This window comes from Lissotriton vulgaris, chromosome 2_1, assembly GCF_964263255.1.
Source record: "Lissotriton vulgaris chromosome 2_1, aLisVul1.2, whole genome shotgun sequence".
In the NCBI taxonomy this organism is placed as follows: Eukaryota; Metazoa; Chordata; class Amphibia; order Caudata; family Salamandridae; genus Lissotriton; species Lissotriton vulgaris.
The window spans coordinates 49,889,677-49,902,067 of record NC_141687.1 but is presented as its reverse complement, the minus strand read 5'-3'; positions in this window follow the sequence as shown (position 1 = coordinate 49,902,067).

Below are 12,391 nucleotides of genomic sequence, written 5' to 3'. Positions count from 1 at the left end.
TAAAGGGCAATCCCACAAGACATGCGTAAGTGTGCCTATCTGTCCACATTCTCGCCAACAGGTGTTTACAATATTGCGATTCATTTCATGTATTCTCTCAGGTGTATAGTACCAGTATGTGGATATCTTGGTGAATGTTTCGGTGAGGCTGGTGTGGTATGCAGAGTGGCGCGCCCGATAGGAAATGTGGTCCCATTCCGTGTGACTCAAGTCAAGTCAAGTCAAGTCAGAGAATTTATATAGCGCACTACATACCCAGAGGGTCTCAAGGTGCTAAGAAAGGGGGGGAGGATTACTTGTTAAATATCCACGTTTTAAGTTGCTTTCTGAATGCTAGGTGGTTCTGGGTAAGGCAAAGGTAAGCGGGGAGTGAGTTCCATGTTTTAGCAGCCAGGTAAGAGAAGGATCTGCCTCCCATGGTGGTCTTGTTGATGTGAGGTACAGTGGCGAGGGCTTGGCTGGAAGAACGTAGTTGGCGGGAGGGGGTGTAGAAGGACAGTCGTGAGTTGAGGCATTCTGGTCCGATGTCGTAGAGTGATTTGTGTGCGTGGGTTAGCAGTCGGAAAGTGATCCTCTTATTGACGGGTAGCCAGTGGAGGTCTTTAAGGTGACCAGAGATGTGTTCGTTGCGCTGGATGTCTAATATGATCCTGGCTGAGGCGTTTTGGATTCGTTGGAGTTTCTTCTGGAGTTTAGCGGTAGTGCCTGCGTAGAGGGTGTTTCCGTAGTCCAGTCGGCTCGTGACCAGAGCATGGATGACTGCTTTCCTTGTTTCGGTGGGGATCCAGCGATATGTTTTTCTGAGCATGCGAAGAATGTTGAAGCAGGAAGAGGATACGGCGCTGACTTGTCTGTTCATTGAGAGTGAAGAATCCAGGATGACGCCTAGGTTCCGTGCGTGGTCTGTCGGGATGGGTGCTTTTCCGAGGGCTTCCGGCCACCAGGAGTCGTCCCATGCAGAGGGGGATGTACCTAAGATGAGGACTTCAGTTTTGTCTGAGTTCAGTTTCAGACGGCTTTGTTTCATCCATTCGGTAACTTCTTTCATTCCTTCGTGTAGGTTAGTTTTGGCGGTGCTGGGGTCATTGGTGAGAGAAAGGATTAGTTGAGTGTCATCCGCGTAAGAGATGATGTTGAGGTTGTGTTGGCGGGCGATGGCCGCGAGGGGGCTCATGTATACGTTGAAGAGGGTGGGGCTGAGTGAGGATCCTTGTGGTACGCCACAGATGACTTCAGTGGCCTCGGATTTGAATGGTGGAAGGCGGACTCTCTGGGTTCTTCCGGTGAGGAACGAGGTGATCCATTCAAGTGCTTTTCCTTGGATTCCGATGTTATTGAGGCGTTGTAAAAGAGTGCTGTGGCAGACTGTGTCGAATGCTGCAGAGAGGTCGAGGAGGATGAGGGCGACTGTGTCTCCATTGTCCAGTAGAGTTCGAATGTCGTCTGTTGCTGCGATGAGGGCGGTCTCAGTGCTGTGTTTTGCTCGGAAGCCGGATTGTGAGGAGTCGAGGAATTTGTTGGCTTCGAGGAAGGCGGCGAGCTGGTTGTTGACAGCTTTCTCGATGACCTTGGCCGGGAATGGAAGGAGCGAGATGGGGCGGTAATTTTTGAGTTTGGTGGGGTCCGCTGTGGGGTTTTTCAGAAGGGCGGTGAGTTCAGCGTGTTTCCAGTCTTCCGGGAAGGTGGCGGAGTTGAAGGAGCAGTTGATGACGTCTCGGAGGTGCGGTGCTATGACGGAGTCTGCTTTGTTGAAGATGTGGTGAGGACATGGGTCTGTGGGGGATCCTGAGTGGATGGAATTCATCAGGCGGATGGTGTCCTCAGTGGAGATTGGGTTCCAGTCGTTAAGGGTGTTCACGGGGGGAGAATGTTCAGCAAATGGTAGGGTGGGTTGGTTTCCGGGTTGGTTGTCGAAGCTGTTGTGGATGTCTGCAATCTTGTTGTGGAAGAATGAGGCTAGGGAGTCGCAGAGGGCTTGAGAGGGGGTGATGTCGTTGGAGTTGGCCGAGGGATTGGAAAATTCCTTGACGATGTTGAAAAGTTCCTTGCTGTTGTGGGCGTTGTTGTCAAGTCGATCCTTGAATGCTGTTTTCTTGGCCTTTCGGATTAGTTGGTGGTGAGTGCGGGTGGCGTTTTTGAAGGCGTCCTTGGTGCTAGTGGTTGGGTCTTTTTTCCAGGCCTTTTCAAGGGAGCGGCAGAGTTTCTTGGACTTCTTAAGATCATCGTTGAACCATGAGGCCTTTTTGCTGCCAGGTTTGCTTTGACGTTTCTTCAGTGGTGCTAAGGTGTCGGCGGTGTTGGATAACCATAGGGTGAGGTTGGCGGCGGCTTCGTTTGCGTTAGAAGAGTGGGCTGGGGTGTTTAGAAGGAGCGATGCGGAGATTTGGTCCGTGGTGATTTTGCTCCAGTTTCTTTGCAGAGTTGGTTGGATGTGGTTGGTGGGTTTTGGTTTGTTGTAGGTGAAGTGAACGCAACTGTGGTCAGTCCAGAGGAGATCCGTAGTGTGGCTGAAGGAGACATGATTGCTGGAGGTGAAGATGGGGTCGAGTGTGTGACCTGCGATGTGGGTGGGGGAAGTGCCCTTCCCAGCTCCCGTTCCCAGCGCTCCCGCCATGGATTGTAAATGTGGAAAGGGGGGGGTTGCAAAAGCTTGTATAGATCTGAGATGAGTTTGGAGTCCGAGGAGCGCGTCACCAGCCACTTCTCATAGGGTGTGAGCTTCCGGTCAGCTAAAACACGCAGCTGCGGCTGAAGCGCCCAGTGACGCACCTGCAGATATCACATCCGTTCGGTCTCAGGTAAGCGGTATTCTCGCCTGAGATCCTGAAATTATATGGCGCCATCCGGGCCATATATATGAAACAGCGCAGCATCTAGCCGCTCGCCAGTGCGCGAAGGCTCCCGGTTCCATTCCAGGATGGAAGTCCGGGTTCTCAACCAGTGGCGTAAACGGTAAGGGTAAGGTGGTGAGCTCCTGCTTAGCATTCACAGCGTCCCAAACTCGCAGCTGGACTCGCGTGATGAAGGACGCGTAGAGGTTGGGGGGCGGTGTGCCCTGCGCAGGAAGGGCACCTCCTGCGGGTTCTACCTGCCACCGCCTGGTCCTGGAACAACCAGTGCTTGTCAGATTCCCACTTGCTCATTCCACTAAATACCGCAATTGCGCCGCCTGGAAGTACTTGTGTAGATCCGGAATACCAAGTCCCCCGGACTCAGGTGCCAGCGTGGACAAGGCCCTCTTGAGCCTGGGTTTGCGACCTTGCCAGACAAAGCGCGAGTGTCATCTTCACCACTGCGATTCTGCCCAGCAACGACAATGTACCTTTATTCCAGAGTGTCCAGATCGACCGAAGCCAAGTAGTCTGCCTCTGCTTGCGCCGAGGGGGGCACGCCGGCATATAAATCGGCATAGTAGCGGAGGGGACCCGTCCGCAATTTGGTCATCCTCCGTGGCCGTCCCCCCTCCAGGAACCGAGAGCTCCTTCACCCGGTGGAGTTGGTGTTTAACACAGAGCTTATGCGCCAAGAGCCGGCCGCACCTGTCACCACCGGTGTAGTAAGCGTGTTTCAGGCACAAGGCTGCGTATTCCGCTCTATCCATGTCTAGTGCAGATAGGAGTTTTCGAGCCGCCTTAAGTTGCCTCCAGACTCTGGGGGCCCCCATTCTCTGGTGCACCTGTTCCAACTCCCTCAGCTTACTCGTAAGTTCGTCTCTTTTTTGCTGGCGTTCCCTCTTTTCCGCAGAGGAAACGGCAATAAACTCACTGCGAAGCACCGCCTTCAGTACGGGCCATTGGGTCGCTCAGGTGGTATCATCATTATCATTGTGCCTCTGATATTCGCCGATCGAGACCCGTATATGTTGTACTACAGATCGCCTATGTAGTAGAGAATCTCTGAGGCGCCAGACCCCCCGTGTGGGAGGCATCGGTGGTAGCTGGAAAGTGCCCGTTACTGGGGCGTGATCCGATAATGTAAGAACCCCTATTTCGGAGGCCGTTGCTAGGTCGGAAAGCGGTCCCGTCACTAGAAGGTGATCTAATCTTGCATAGGACTTATGCGCGTGTGAATAGTAGGAATAGGCTCGGGCAGTAGGGTGGAGGCGTCGCCACAAATCATGCAAATCCAGATCTCCCAAGCGTGATTTACTCTTTTGCGAGATCTCCCCAGTTTGTGGGCATCACTGCGCCGATCGGTCTAAAGATGAGTCAAAGACTATATTCAGGTCCCCTCCGATGAGTAAATGCCTAACCGGGGTAATCGCTATGTCCTCCAGGGCCGTATGGAGAAACCGTTCTTGGTGGTCATTGGGGCTATATATTGAGCCAATAGTAAAAACACCATACCTCCCATCCTGACCCTGTAAACCAGGAGCCTCCCTTTCTGTTCCTTCACTTTATGCAAGACCTCCCCCTTGAATCTCCTAGACACTAAGATTGCAACCCCTGCTGTTTTGGTGGCGTTAGAGGAAAAGAACTGTACTGGGAATTTCGGCGATCGCAGCCTGTGGCAGTCTTTGGCTAAGAGGTGTGTCTCCTGCAACAGGCAGATGTCGGCCTGAGTGTTATCAAGTAGGGACAGTATCGCTCTCCGCTTGACCGGGTTGTTCAGCCATTTCACATTAAGGGTCACAATTTTAAGGGCCATCAATGACAATAGTAAGGGCAGTGCTTATGAGTCTGTCGTGTCCCTGTGGGGTCATCGCTAGTGTCAGCATTGTGAAATGGTGGTGCAAGGTGAGAGCTGATGCAGCAACAGTACAACACGGTACCCGGATCCGCGTAAAGGTAGTGTGAGGTCAAAGCAAATGTAACAACAATATAGCACGGCCCCTGAACCCCCCCCCACTCACGGCCCCTGAACCCCCCCCCACTCTCTCCTTTAGAACTACCCTCCAACACCCCAACTCCCCTCCTCCCCCTCCTCTCCCTTGCAAACCCCCGAACCCAAATCTCCCCCAACACCCCCCCACTCCCTCCTCCCTCACCCTCAACCATTCAAAAAACACCATTGTCCCAGTCCGGTCCGAAATGGACGAGTCAGTGGAAAGTTATTTAAGTGGGCGTCCAGCCACAACCCATGCCCTCCCGCCGCCCCCCTTCCCCGGAACCCCTGCCCCCTGCACCTGTAATGAAGATGAAGCCAAGATGATCTCCCCCCGGAGCATGTTTAGGCCGTGAGGGCCACATCACCAGCCACCGTGTCTCTGGTCACCTCTTGTATTGCACTGTCGTGGCGGTGGGAATGCGCGGCAGGCGGGATGACGAACACGAGGATCTGCGTGGCGTGGTGGCATCAGGAGTCGAGGTGCCTTGTGAGGTCCGGGCACCGTGGCGCTCCAACGGGTATTGATCCTCTGTCTCTCCCCACCCAGCGTGCTCTCCGAGCAGTGAGAACGCCGACCCAGGGGGCAGCAGTGGTCCATGCTCAGCAGCAAGTTGCCTCAACTGCATCCTGGAGCAGGAGCAGATTTCTTGAGACACTGACGGCTGGGTGTGTAGGGCACAAACCTCCCCTCTGGGCCAACACACAGGCCGCGCCACCTCTCTCGGAGTCAGGGTCAGTCTCCACAGTGCAAGCGCGGGAGGTATGTCGAGGCAGTCCCCTCCTCGGCGTCTGTCCGCCACCTCGGGCGCTGTGCCTTGCTGCGTGGGGTTAAGGGGGTCCGGAGGGGTGCCCCGGGGGAACCCCCGCTTCAGCTGCTGGATTTCAGCTCCACCAATGGAAGGTCAGCAAGCAGAGGCCTATGTCCGGTTGGGCCTGCGGGCCCGCGTGGTGATGCTGTGTCACAGATATGGCGGAGAAGTCCCCTCGGAAGCTAAGCCACGGCGGGGTCTTGAATCGTTCCCCCAGCAGGCAAGGCACCTACAGGCACCCCTCGGTGCCAACTCGTCCTTAGTCTCAAAGCGGGGTTGCTGTCTTGGAGGTCGGGGATCAGCGCGCAGACACCGGCCTACCGGCCTCCCGATACCCGGACCGGCGTAGCAGCTTTCCGTTGGCTTCTCCCCCGGGTCACTCGGCCGGAGCCCCGAACGCCACACTCGATGCCTCCGCCTCTAGGTCTCGTCGGCCGCGCAGGCTGGGTCCGCCTCAGCTCCGTAGGGCCCCACTGCGTTGCCGGTGCCGGACTCTGGCTTTCTGGCGGGCGGCGGCCGCCCGCTCTCCGGGCCTCCGATGGCGCCTCAATCGGCTCTCGCTCCGGGCCCTCACCGGTGCTGCGCCTCCGGGTTTCTGAGGCTGCAACGGGCTCCAAACAGTGCCACTGTGTGCTCGACCGCACCAGGCGCTGGTACAGCTGAATCCGGGGGAGATCAGCGCTACAGAGCGATGCAGGGGCTTCGGGACCACGGGAGCTCACCGAAAGAGCGTCCTCTCAGCCCGCCATCTTGGCCACCTATAAATGTTTTAAAGATTTATTCAATTTTAATTTAATAAAATATGGCCGGAGTTATTCCGACCCCTAATACAAGATTTTTGTGTTGGATGTTGATTTACTCTCTGTTCCCTTGGGGTAAAGAGGGAGACTGGACTATCCCGGGTTTCTGGAAGGGAGGTTGGGCCAAAATGATGGTAGGTGACTATACAATTCCTGTCCATATGAGGGCATCCCGTTTAGTATCTATTGCCAACCAGGGGCTCGTGGTTATGGGCTACTGTACCTTATGTGGCAGGGTTTCCATAACATACCATGAGCTTCCCTAACTTATCTGTGCAGCTATTTGATGGGCAGGTTTCCTTTGGCATAACCACCACTTGTCGGTTTATTATTCCTAGATCTATCACCTATCACTCTCAAAATGTGCAAAAACTTCAGACTGATTGGTACAACAGGAAATACCAATGGGGCCACCTCCTCTGCCTCATTTTCCATTGGAATGGTACAACCCGACATATCTGCTCCCTAGAGGAAGGTTAATCATTGCCAGGTTTCCCTTTGTAGATGAGCTTCAACGAAAATACTCTGAATACATTTGCCAATGGGCAGATTACATCAGACGCCTCACCCACCTGGTCGAAAAAGTACACATGCATAACATTCCTTCTTCGCTCCCAGCTGAGGGCACCAAGGTGCTGATCTTAAGAACTTACTCTACTATCCAAGAATTGAATCCACGCTCCCAGCATTCATATAAGATGGAAAAAAGATCTGGAACAGCCACTTCCAGATCAACAGCGCAACTGTCTGTGACGGGAGAGCCCTAAAATCCATAGGGGTATTCCCTATAGAGCAACAATCTTAAAAGTCATGTTCCGGTAGTATCTGACATCCATCAGACTTTCCTGCAGGTTCCCTATCGCCCCAGGACTTGATACCATTGCCACTAAGCCTCAGGCCTGTTTCTCCTTTTCTGGTGGGCCTGCTCCGTGATCCAAACGTATTGTATTTGAAAGACATTTTGGGGCATATCAAGGGCACAATGGACCATCCCCTCCCAGCCGACATGCCACTCTGATTCTCAGGATACAACCCACCACCCTAGAAGGCATGACTCACGTGAACTGGGCAGTGATCTGCCCCATGACCGGCGCTGTGAAACAACACATCTGGAAGGATATGGAGCCCCCTCCTGTGGCGTTGTGGTTCCAGAGGCTCTGGCTCACACTAGCTATGGAAAAAATGACCCCTACACCCTCCCTCTCCGATAAATGACACGACCACCTCTAGCAACTGCTAATAGAGCACCTTCAACGCTAGAATCCTTAAGCTTTAACCCTCCTGGGCTTCTCCTGGACACATACGCATCCTTGTATATACAGATGATGATGGGACATATGAGGCATTCCAACCGACCAACACTGGGACATCTGGTCGTCCTCTTGGCCACCACAAGTGAGGGCCGAGACCGGAACCCCCACCCCCTGGCTTCGGGGACAGTGGGCATCCTACCTCTCTCTCCTTCCCCACCCTCCCCGAGGTTTCTGAGGCTGGACAAAAAAAGACGTGGAACTCTCCCTGTTCATTTATTTTTCCTCTCTTTTGTATGTTATTATTAAGGCTCCCTGTTTTCTGTTTATTTATTTATTTAATGTATTTTCTTGTCTGTATTTATTTTAAAATGTGTATAAAAACGGAAATTGGGTTGCTTTTTGAGTAATTCTAAATAATGACTGCCAGGCCAATAGCTGTGTGGATTGATAAGAAAGGGGGCTGAAAAAAGAAAGGAATTTTAGTAAAGAGGATTTAACAGCAGTAGATATGCACAAGGTTAATACTGAAATTTGCATATTTTCTTATAAGTTCATTGATGTATCTTAAGCGGTGTTTGCAGCATTGAAACCTAATAGGTATTCAAGCATGAGTGCATATTTACGGGTTAAATAAATGTGTAAATATACCAATTTCAGCTTCATTTTTCCAGAAAACTCAAAATAAATATAGATAAATACACATAAAATGAGCAAAAAATAAACATGGAAAAATACAGACGGAAATGTCAAAAAAATAAATACCATAAAACCGTGAGCCCTAATTATTATCTATTGACATAGACCACACGCGGACATGCACGATGCAGGAGGGTCACACGGTTTCTCCAAGATCAGTGGCACAGTCGGGCACCGTCTGCGAGTCTATCTCTGCATGGATGTATTTACTGATTGATAAACTGGACTACAGGCCAATATCTTGTTTTGGATCACTAAAATGTACTCATAAAGATATTGGCAAAAAAAATAGCTACCGCAACTGCTTTCTGCTCATTGTGATTAGATCCAGTGGTGTGCGAAATATGCGTAATTTGCTTTTGCGTTTTTATGAGAAATGACTTATTTCACTAAATTATGCAAAATGATGTCGTAAAAGCTGTATAATTTTAGCAAGAAATCCGTCCTTGCGTCCAGTGTGGTTGCGAGGCCGCATTTCGTGCTAAAAGAACAGCTCAAAAACACAAACAGCTGCTGATACTGACAGCCGCCTCTCTTCTGGCCGTTCGTGTACCTCTTTCGCCACTGCGCTAAAATTGTGCAGTAAACCACAGTGTAGTTAGGCCACGTGACGTAATGGCAGCATTTCGCAAGGTTGCGTAAGAAACGTAAAGCGAAATTGCCAGAATTGAGCGTGATTACACCGGTGTAGCGTAAATTTCACCTCGGCCTTTCCCGACAAACGAGTACCAGACTCGGAGGCGGAGCACCCCTCTTTCCTCGCTTGTACCACCGGGCCCGAAGTGCGGGGCTGCAGCCCCCCTGAGTCCATGGGTTACAACCCGTGCGAGCGAAGGATCCGTCCGATAGCGCGTCACTGCACATGCACATCCATGTGACGTGGAGGCTCCGTGCATACATGGGACCGAAGAGGCTGCATCTCAGGGCCTGCTGTCCTTTCTTTCTGTCCGCGGCCTTCGGAGGCGAAGAGGCTCGGTCAGGACCGGATACACCATGCCAGGCTCTTTCTTTCTATCTGTTTTTCATCCTATTGTCCCATGTACGGCTCTTTATTCCATAACCAGCAGATATACAATGGGGTATTTAAAGGTAGTATTGTTATATTGCATGCCTCGATTACCTTCCTCCCTACGCCCGAACCCTAACTGGCTCATTCATTCATCCATCACCCATCCCTCCCTTTGGAAGAGAGATTGAGCCATCTCCCGTGACACAGAAGGACCCCCCCAGCAGCGGTAGGGGGCACTCGGGGGGCGGCGGGAGCATGTCTTCACAGCTGCCCTCTTTGTTCAGATGCTAATGGGAGTTAATTGATGACGCCTCCCGTCGTGTTGTGTACACCCCCCCCCACTGCACCCCCAGCATGCACATTCTGCCACCCCCTGACAGCCATTTATCAACAGGCGCACGAGGCCTGCGCTGATTAATGGCCCGTCGCGCCTCGGCGCCCGTCACGGAGGACATTAGGAATCAGGCGGCTAATGAGATTAACGCCCCCTCCAAGAGCTCGGCTTTGTAAAGAGAAACGGATTTGAGTAAGTGTTTGTAAACTGCCCCCGCCTCTGACCTCACCAAATCCACAGCAAGGCCACGGCTCGAGGACACACTCATACACCTGCAGCGGTACCCAGGACCCTATCCCTTAGGACACCCTCATACACCCGCAGTGGTACCCAGGAACCTATCCCTTAGGACCCCTCATACACCTGCAGCGGTACCCAGGACCCTGTCCCTTAGGACACCCTCATACACCTGCAGCGGTACCCAGGACCCTATCCCCCGGGACACCCTCATACACCTGCAGCGGTACCCAGGACCCTATCCCTTGGGACGTCTCATACACCTCATGCGGTACCCAGGACCCTATCCCCTAGGACCCCCTCATACACCTGCAGTGGTACCCAGGACCCTATCCCTTGGGACACCCTCATACACCTGCCGGGGTACCCAGGACCCTATCCCTTAGGACCCCCTCATACACCTGCAGTGGTACCCAGGACCCTATCCCTTGGGACCCCTCATACACCTGCAGCGGTACCCAGGACCCTATCCCTTAGGACACCCTCATACACCTGCAGTGGTACCCAGGACCCATTCCCTTAGGACACCCCCATACATCTGCAGCGGTACCCAGGACCCTATCCCTTAGGACACCCTCATACACCTGCAGCGGTACCCAGGCCCCTATCCCTTAGGACACCCTCATACACCTGTAGATGTACCCAGGACCTTATCTCTTGGGTCCCCTCATACACCTGCAGCGGTACCCAGGACCTTATCCCTTGGGACCCCTTATACACCTGCAGCAGTACCCAGGACCCTATCCCTTGGGACCCCTCATACACCTGCAGCGGTACCCTGAACCCTATCCCTTGGGACCCCTCATACACCTACAGCGGTACCCAGGACCCAATCCCTTAGGACACCCTCATACACCTGCAGCGGTACCCAGGACCCTATCCCTTAGGACACCCTCATACACCTGTAGATGTACCCAGGACCTTATCTCTTGGGTCCCCTCATACACCTGCAGCGGTACCCAGGACCTTATCCCTTGCGACCCATTATACACCTGCAGCAGTACCCAGGACCCTATCCCTTGGGACCCCTCATACACCTGCAGCGGTACCCTGAACCCTATCCCTTGGGACCCCTCATACACCTGCAGCGGTACCCAGGACCCTATCCCTTGGGACCACTCATACACCTGCAGCGGTACCCAGGACCTTATCCCTTGGGACCCCTTATACACCTGCAGCAGTACCCAGGACCCTATCCCTCATACATCTGCAGCGGTACCCAGGACCCTATCCCTTGGGACCCCTCATACACCTGCAGCGGTACCCAGGACCCAATCCCTTAGGACACCCTCATACACCTGCAGCGGTACCCAGGACCCTATCCCTTAGGACCCTTCATACACCTGCAGCGGTACCCAGGACTCTATCCCTTAGGACACCCTCATACACCTGCAGTGGTACCCAGGACTCTATCCCTTAGGACACCCTCATACACCTGCAGTGGTACCCAGGACCCTATCCCTTTGGACCCCTCATACACCGGTAGCGGTACCCAGGACCCTATCTCTTGGGACACCCTCATACACCTGCAGCGGTACCCAGGACCCTATCCCTTGGGACCCCTCATACACCTGCAGTGGTACCCAAGACCCTATCCCTTAGGACACCTTCATACACCTGCAGCAGTACCCAGGACCTTATCCCTTAGGACCCCTCATACACCTGCAGCAGTACCCAGGACCCTACCCCTCATACACCTGCAGCGGTACCCAGGACCCTATCCCTTAGGACCCCTCATACACCTGCAGCAGTACCCATGACCCTATCCATTGGGACCCCTCATACACCTGCAGCAGTACCCAGGACCCAATCCCATGGGACAACCTCATACACCTGCAGCGGTACCCAGGACCCTATCCCTTGGGACCCCTCATACACCTGCAGCGGTACCCAGGACCCTATCCCTTAGGACACCCTCATACACCTGCAGCGGTACCCAGGACCCTATCCCTTAGGACACCCTCATACACCTGCAGCAGTACCCAGGACCCTATCTCTTGGGACACCCTCATGCACCTGCAGCAGTACCCAAGACCCTATCCTTTAGGACACCCTCATACTCCTGCAGCAGTACACAGGACCCTATCCCTTAGGACACCCTCATACACCTGCAGCGGTACCCAGGACCCTATCCCTTGGGACACCCTCATACACCTGCAGCGGTACTCAGGACCCTACCCCTCATACAGCTGCAGCGGTACCCAGGGCCCTATCTCTTGGGACACCCTCATACACCTGCAGCGGTACCCAGGACCCTATCCCTTGGGACCCCTCATACACGTGCAGCGGTACCCAGGATCATATCCCTTACGATACCCTCATACACCTGCAGCGGTACCCAGGACCGTATCCCTTGGGACCCCTCATACACCTGCAGTGGTACCCAGGACCCTTTCCCTTAGGACACCCTCATACACCTGCAGCGG